Raw genomic sequence first — 9,142 nt, forward strand, 5'->3', positions numbered from 1 at the left:
TTAGACAAAAAAGGCGATAAAATGTCCACCATTTTGAAAATTTGGTCTTGACAACCGGTAGTATTTTGTTATGCAATCCTAAAATATCAAAAGAAAAAGTTAAAAGAAAAAAAAAGTAAAAAATAAGAATTAAATCGACAATGGAAAATAAATGATTCAATTACAATCGACTCACTATAGTCCGATACTTCATAATCGGACCGTGCGGACTTAACGAAGTCGTAAATTCATGAATTAACCGATACTGTAGTGGCCTACGTATATTTTGTAAATTTAGATAGGCTTTTTATAGTTTTAGGTCACTTCATCTCCGGAGATTTCATCCCCTGGTCATTTCATAACCTGATCATTTCATCCCCGCTCATTTCATCCCCTGGTCATTTCATCCCCTGGTCATTTCATCCCCTGGTCATTTCATAACCTGATCATTTCATCCCCGCTCATTTCATCCCCGCTCATTTCATCTCCTGGTCATTTCATAACCTGATCATTTCATCCCCGCTCATTTCATCCCCTGGTTATTTCATCCCCTGGTCATTTCATAACCTGATCGTTTCATCCCCGCTCATTTCATCCACTGGTCATTTCATAACCTGATCATTTCATCCCCGCTCATTTCATCCCCTGGTCATTTCATAACCTGATCATTTCATCCCCGCTCATTTCATCCCCTGGTCATTTCATCCCCTGGTCATTTCATCCCCTGGTCATTTCATCCCCTGGTCATTTCATCCCCGCTCATTTCATCCCCTGGTCATTTCATCCCCTGGACATTTCATAACCTAATCATTTCATCCCCTGGACATTTCATCCCCTGGTCATTTCATCCCCTGGTCATTTCATCCCCTGGTCATTTCATCCCCTGGTTATTTCATCCCTGATCATTTCATACCCACTCATTTCATCCCCTGGAAATTTCATCCCTGGTCATTTCATCCCCTGGTCATTTCATCCCCGCTCATTTCATAACCTGATCATTTCATCCCCGCTCATTTCATTCCCTGGACATTTCATCCCCTGGACATTTCATCCCCTGATCATTTCATCCCCTGGACATTTCATCCCCTGGACATTTCATCCCCTGGATATTTCATCCCCTGATCATTTCATCCCCTGGATATTTCATCCCCTGGACATTTCATCCCCTAATCATTTCATCCCCTGGTCATTTCATCTCTTGGACATTTCATCCCCTGGACATTTCATCCCCTGATCATTTCATCCCGTGGACATTCCACTCATTTCATTTCATAACCTGATCATTTCATCCCCTGGACATTTCATCCTCTGATCATTTCATCCCCGCTCATTTCATAACCTGATCATTTCATCCCGCTGATTTTATCCCCTGGACATTTCATTCCCTGGTCATTTCATCCCCGCTCATTTCATAACCTGATCATTTCATCCCCGCTCATTTCATCCCCTGGACATTTCATCCCCTGGTCATTTTATCTCCTGGACATTTCATCCCCTGGACATTTCATCCCCTGGTCATTTCATAACCTGATCATTTCATCCCCGCTCATTTCATCCCCTGGTCATTTCATCCCCTGGTCATTTCATCCCCTGGTCATTTCATAACCTGATCATTTCATCCCCGCTCATTTCATCCCCTGGTTATTTCATCCCCTGGTCATTTCATAACCTGATCATTTTATCCCCGCTCATTTCATAACCTGATCATTTCATCCCCGCTCATTTCATCCCCTGGTCATTTCATAACCTGATCATTTCATCCCCGCTCATTTCATCCCCTGGTCATTTCATCCCCTGGTCATTTCATCCCCTGGTCATTTCATCCCCTGGTCATTTCATCCCCGCTCATTTCATCCCCTGGTCATTTCATCCCCTGGACATTTCATAACCTAATCATTTCATCCCCTGGACATTTCATCCCCTGGTCATTTCATCCCTGGTTATTTCATCCCTGATCATTTCATACCCACTCATTTCATCCCCTGGAAATTTCATCCCCTGGTCATTTCATCCCCGCTCATTTCATAACCTGATCATTTCATCCCCGCTCATTTCATTCCCTGGAATTTCATCCCCTGATCATTTCATCCCCTGGACATTTCATCCCCTGGACATTTCATCCCCTGGACATTTCATCCCCTGGATATTTTATCCCCTGATCATTTCATCCCCTGATCATTTCATCCCCTGGACATTTCATCCCCTAATAATTTCATCCTCTGGTCATTTCATCTCTTGGACATTTCATCCCCTGGACATTTCATCCCCTGATCATTTCATCCCGTGGACATTCCACTCATTTCATTTCATAACCTGATCATTTCATCCCCTGGACATTTCATCCTCTGATCATTTCATCCCCGCTCATTTCATCCCCTGGTTATTTCATCCCCTGGTCATTTCATAACCTGATCATTTCATCCCCGCTCATTTCATCCACTGGTCATTTCATAACCTGATCATTTCATCCCCGCTCATTTCATCCCCTGGTCATTTCATAACCTGATCATTTCATCCCCGCTCATTTCATCCCCTGGTCATTTCATCCCCTGGTCATTTCATCCCCTGGTCATTTCATCCCCTGGTCATTTCATCCCCGCTCATTTCATCCCCTGGTCATTTCATCCCCTGGACATTTCATAACCTAATCATTTCATCCCCTGGACATTTCATCCCCTGGTCATTTCATCCCCTGGTCATTTCATCCCCTGGTCATTTCATCCCCTGGTTATTTCATCCCTGATCATTTCATACCCACTCATTTCATCCCCTGGAAATTTCATCCCCTGGTCATTTCATCCCCTGGTCATTTCATCCCCGCTCATTTCATAACCTGATCATTTCATCCCCGCTCATTTCATTCCCTGGACATTTCATCCCCTGGACATTTCATCCCCTGATCATTTCATCCCCTGGACATTTCATCCCCTGGACATTTCATCCCCTGGATATTTCATCCCCTGATCATTTCATCCCCTGGATATTTCATCCCCTGGACATTTCATCCCCTAATCATTTCATCCCCTGGTCATTTCATCTCTTGGACATTTCATCCCCTGGACATTTCATCCCCTGATCATTTCATCCCGTGGACATTCCACTCATTTCATTTCATAACCTGATCATTTCATCCCCTGGACATTTCATCCTCTGATCATTTCATCCCCGCTCATTTCATAACCTGATCATTTCATCCCGCTGATTTTATCCCCTGGACATTTCATTCCCTGGTCATTTCATCCCCGCTCATTTCATAACCTGATCATTTCATCCCCGCTCATTTCATCCCCTGGACATTTCATCCCCTGGTCATTTTATCTCCTGGACATTTCATCCCCTGGACATTTCATCCCCTGGTCATTTCATAACCTGATCATTTCATCCCCGCTCATTTCATCCCCTGGTCATTTCATCCCCTGGTCATTTCATCCCCTGGTCATTTCATAACCTGATCATTTCATCCCCGCTCATTTCATCCCCTGGTTATTTCATCCCCTGGTCATTTCATAACCTGATCATTTTATCCCCGCTCATTTCATAACCTGATCATTTCATCCCCGCTCATTTCATCCCCTGGTCATTTCATAACCTGATCATTTCATCCCCGCTCATTTCATCCCCTGGTCATTTCATCCCCTGGTCATTTCATCCCCTGGTCATTTCATCCCCTGGTCATTTCATCCCCGCTCATTTCATCCCCTGGTCATTTCATCCCCTGGACATTTCATAACCTAATCATTTCATCCCCTGGACATTTCATCCCCTGGTCATTTCATCCCTGGTTATTTCATCCCTGATCATTTCATACCCACTCATTTCATCCCCTGGAAATTTCATCCCCTGGTCATTTCATCCCCGCTCATTTCATAACCTGATCATTTCATCCCCGCTCATTTCATTCCCTGGAATTTCATCCCCTGATCATTTCATCCCCTGGACATTTCATCCCCTGGACATTTCATCCCCTGGACATTTCATCCCCTGGATATTTTATCCCCTGATCATTTCATCCCCTGATCATTTCATCCCCTGGACATTTCATCCCCTAATAATTTCATCCTCTGGTCATTTCATCTCTTGGACATTTCATCCCCTGGACATTTCATCCCCTGATCATTTCATCCCGTGGACATTCCACTCATTTCATTTCATAACCTGATCATTTCATCCCCTGGACATTTCATCCTCTGATCATTTCATCCCCGCTCATTTCATAACCTGATCATTTCATCCCGCTGATTTCATCCCCTGGACATTTCATTCCCTGGTCATTTCATCCCCGCTCATTTCATAACCTGATCATTTCATCTCCGCTCATTTCATCCCCTGGACATTTCATCCCCTGGTCATTTTATCTCCTGGACATTTCATCCCCTGGACATTTCATCCCCTGATTATTTCATCCCCTGGACATTTCATCCCTGGACATTTCATCCCCTGATCATTTCATCCCCTGGTCATTTCATCTCTTGGACATTTCATCCCCTGATCATTTCATCCCATGGACATTCCACTCATTTCATTTCATAACCTGATCATTTCATCCCCTGGACATTTCATCATCTGGTCATTTCATCCCCGCTCATTTCATAACCTGATCATTTCATCCCCGCTGATTTCATCCCCTGGACATTTCATCCCCTGGTCATTTTATCTCCTGAAATTTCATCCCCTGGACATTTCATCCCCTGATCATTTCATCCCCTGGTCATTTCATAACCTGATCATTTCATCCCCGCTCATTTCATCCCCTGGTCATTTCATCCCCTGGTCATTTCATCCCCTGATCATTTCATCCCCTGGACATTTCATCCCCTAATAATTTCATCCTCTGGTCATTTCATCTCTTGGACATTTCATCCCCTGGACATTTCATCCCCTGATCATTTCATCCCGTGGACATTCCACTCATTTCATTTCATAACCTGATCATTTCATCCCCTGGACATTTCATCCTCTGATCATTTCATCCCCGCTCATTTCATAACCTGATCATTTCATCCCGCTGATTTCATCCCCTGGACATTTCATTCCCTGGTCATTTCATCCCCGCTCATTTCATAACCTGATCATTTCATCCCCGCTCATTTCATCCCCTGGACATTTCATCCCCTGGTCATTTTATCTCCTGGATATTTCATCCCCTGGACATTTCATCCCCTGATCATTTCATCCCCTGGACATTTCATCCCTGGACATTTCATCCCCTGATCATTTCATCCCCTGGTCATTTCATCTCTTGGACATTTCATCCCCTGATCATTTCATCCCATGGACATTCCACTCATTTCATTTCATAACCTGATCATTTCATCCCCTGGACATTTCATCATCTGGTCATTTCATCCCCGCTCATTTCATAACCTGATCATTTCATCCCCGCTGATTTCATCCCCTGGACATTTCATCCCCTGGTCATTTTATCTCCTGAAATTTCATCCCCTGGACATTTCATCCCCTGATCATTTCATCCCCTGGTCATTTCATAACCTGATCATTTCATCCCCGCTCATTTCATCCCCTGGTCATTTCATCCCCTGGTCATTTCATCCCCTGATCATTTCATCCCCTGGACATTTCATCCCCTAATAATTTCATCCTCTGGTCATTTCATCTCTTGGACATTTCATCCCCTGGACATTTCATCCCCTGATCATTTCATCCCGTGGACATTCCACTCATTTCATTTCATAACCTGATCATTTCATCCCCTGGACATTTCATCCTCTGATCATTTCATCCCCGCTCATTTCATAACCTGATCATTTCATCCCGCTGATTTCATCCCCTGGACATTTCATTCCCTGGTCATTTCATCCCCGCTCATTTCATAACCTGATCATTTCATCCCCGCTCATTTCATCCCCTGGACATTTCATCCCCTGGTCATTTTATCTCCTGGACATTTCATCCCCTGGACATTTCATCCCCTGATCATTTCATCCCCTGGACATTTCATCCCTGGACATTTCATCCCCTGATCATTTCATCCCCTGGTCATTTCATCTCTTGGACATTTCATCCCCTGATCATTTCATCCCATGGACATTCCACTCATTTCATTTCATAACCTGATCATTTCATCCCCTGGACATTTCATCATCTGGTCATTTCATCCCCGCTCATTTCATAACCTGATCATTTCATCCCCGCTGATTTCATCCCCTGGACATTTCATCCCCTGGTCATTTTATCTCCTGAAATTTCATCCCCTGGACATTTCATCCCCTGATCATTTCATCCCCTGGTCATTTCATAACCTGATCATTTCATCCCCGCTCATTTCATCCCCTGGTCATTTCATCTCCTGTTCTTTTCATCATCTGATCGTTTTATTTTAAAATAGTAATTGAGTTTGAGTTTGAGTTTTGAGTTTAGGCACATCGGCACAATTTAGGCCATGTCGTGCCCGTAATCCTTTAAGGATCATTCTCCCTTTAAATAACAAGGGCTAAATTCTATACAGTTAAATCATAAAAACAAGGTCTACTCACAGTTAAAATACTAAAGTAATTGTACAAATCATGAAATAAGCCATATTTAATGTATTCATTTTTTTTTCATGACAAAAAGTGTGACACATTAGATCAGAATATAATTAAATGCCATTATAAACCATGGGCGTAGCCAGGGGGGGGGGAGTTTGGGGGGGGGGGTGTAGGGAGGGTAGGAAAAAAAAATCCCCCCCCCCTCGAAAAAAATCCTGGCTACGCCCATGCTCTATACAATGCCTCTATTGCAAAACCTCTATTGCAAAACCTCTATTACAATACATCTATTACAATACCTCTATTACAATACCTCTATTACAATACCTCTATACAATACCTCTATTGCAATACCTCTATTAAAAGTAAAAACCTGGCTGGAACCTGGGCATGGATATCGAAAATGTTTCTAATGATTTTCATAGAATTGTTGGTGTACATTATCTTATTTTATCTTATGCATTACAGACGTTACTTCAAAAAAAAAAAGAAGATAATTACGTCCTGCGCATTTAACGTGTCAATCTAGTCATGCATGTTAATCAATGACTTAAACTCTGCTAAGTCGTTGGTTTTCCTGGCTGATTCTGGCAACCCATTCCATTCTCTAATGGCTTTAGGGAAGAAGAAGCACTTGTATGAATTTGTTCTAGCGTACTGAATAAGAAATGTGCATCCAGGAGCGGACTGGGTGTCATCATCGGCCCTGGAATGTCTATACTATCGGGCCCATAAACTGTATATTATATAATGGACATCCAATTCAAGGTACCTGTAATTCAAAATCATTGTAAAGTTTGATAATTTATCGATAGATGTACACATTCATACAGCAAACACTATATCCTTTTTTAATAAGAAATATACCGTAGGCCTTACGTTGCTTTTTAATCGCTAAGTGTGTTGGCCCCTAAAAGGATGAAGCCTACTAGATGTAGTAGCACTGTCTACGGATGTAGGCTATTACATTATTTCGGTAAATGTGTTAGGTTAAATTAGTAGCCTAATAGATTCTGTATAACTTTTTTTTAAAAATACGTCACTCATAGGGCCCTATTATAAGAAAATACTATAAAGAAAATACTATAAAATCGTATCTTGACTTTAAAAAAAAAAGATGATTTCTGTGGTCCTTACGGCCCATTTTGGGTACCGGCCCACCGTGCATTTGCCCGAATGCCCATATAGCCAGTCCGCACCTGTGTGCATCTATCTTTGTGCCTTTCTGAGAATTTCATTAAGGTTTGGAAAAGAATTGCTAGCTTATTGGCCACACTTACGAAAAAAAACTAGTTTGACCGTTATAATTATTTGAGGTATAAAAATAAATAAATTTACATTTGGTCAGAGAACGAGAAAATGTTTTATCTTGAAAAGACTAGGGTATTCTGCATGTAGGCATTATTCATTGAAGAGTTTGATAATGATAAATAAATGTTCAGGAACTTCCAAGTATAGATCTAAATGTTTAATTTCTGGTAGATTTGTACATTTGCTTAACCACGATTTTTTTCTCGAATGGAGAGTGCAAGGTTAAAAAAATGTTCCTTTTTTTTTTTAAAAAAATCTAACCTTCATAAATTAGTGGCTGCGGTATGTTGAATGACAGTATAGACTTGATATTTTCTCTACGACTTCTGCATGAAACATTCAGAGAGACAGGCGGCTCGTCATCGTATTTGTTATTCTGTCAAAAGCTCTTGACCTGGTCAGTTGTAATGCCCTTTTTAAAAATAGATTGTCCTCCTAAAACACCAGATCTCATTGAATGTTTTCATGATAGCCTAAACGAAATAGGTTTGATTGATTGAGTCTGAGTCTACTTTAACGTCAGCAGCGATGTTAGCCCACATGCACGATATGTATATTATGCACTTTCACCTAATCTGTTAACTATAACCTTTTTCTACCTACTGCGTCCATGATTACAACGACATCAACGAAAGTGTATTTCTTTATACAGGAAGAACCTATTCTAGGGCACAATAAGATCTTTAGGAAATTTCTTCAAAGTGTTCAGATTCAGGAGGAAAAAAAAGTTAAAAAGATTTGAATTCTCTGCGCTGATGTCGCAGCTTTTATTTTTGAATCTAGGCTTACAGGATACAGTTTACAGATTGTCTTCTGCTTGCATCTAGTAAAATAACTAGCCCTCTCTTACCACCAAAAAAAAAAAAAAAAGAGCCCGTTAATGGCCGATAACTTAAATTGGTGTATTATTTCTGTTCCTTTAGCTCCATTATTTCCAATGATATACTATTGATAAGGACATTCAAAACAGAGCTTAAGCAATGAGCACCATGTCACGGATGCAGAAAAGAATCCGTTGGAATATTTTACTGAATATTAATACTAATGCAATAGTTTATCGCACAATCGCACCCGTGTGATGAGCATTCTGCTAAATCGCAGTCTATCTGCTCTTTGCAACTGCTTTAAGATGGATTCTGTTAAGTATCAATATAAAATCACAAACGACGAAGCCCCTGTATCCGCAATGTTCTAAAATCAGCATTCCCCTTGGCTGGCTTGGGTATAATCATTGAATATCACGCGGTCGATGTTCACAAGGTATATTGTATTATTTCACTATAGACATGGTTATTTCAGGTGAGATGTAGGTCACCCTCTCTTTACATACACTGATGTAGTCCTATGTATGCACGACATGAATC

Source organism: Biomphalaria glabrata, chromosome 15 (genome assembly GCF_947242115.1).
Source record: "Biomphalaria glabrata chromosome 15, xgBioGlab47.1, whole genome shotgun sequence".
In the NCBI taxonomy this organism is placed as follows: domain Eukaryota; kingdom Metazoa; phylum Mollusca; class Gastropoda; family Planorbidae; genus Biomphalaria; species Biomphalaria glabrata.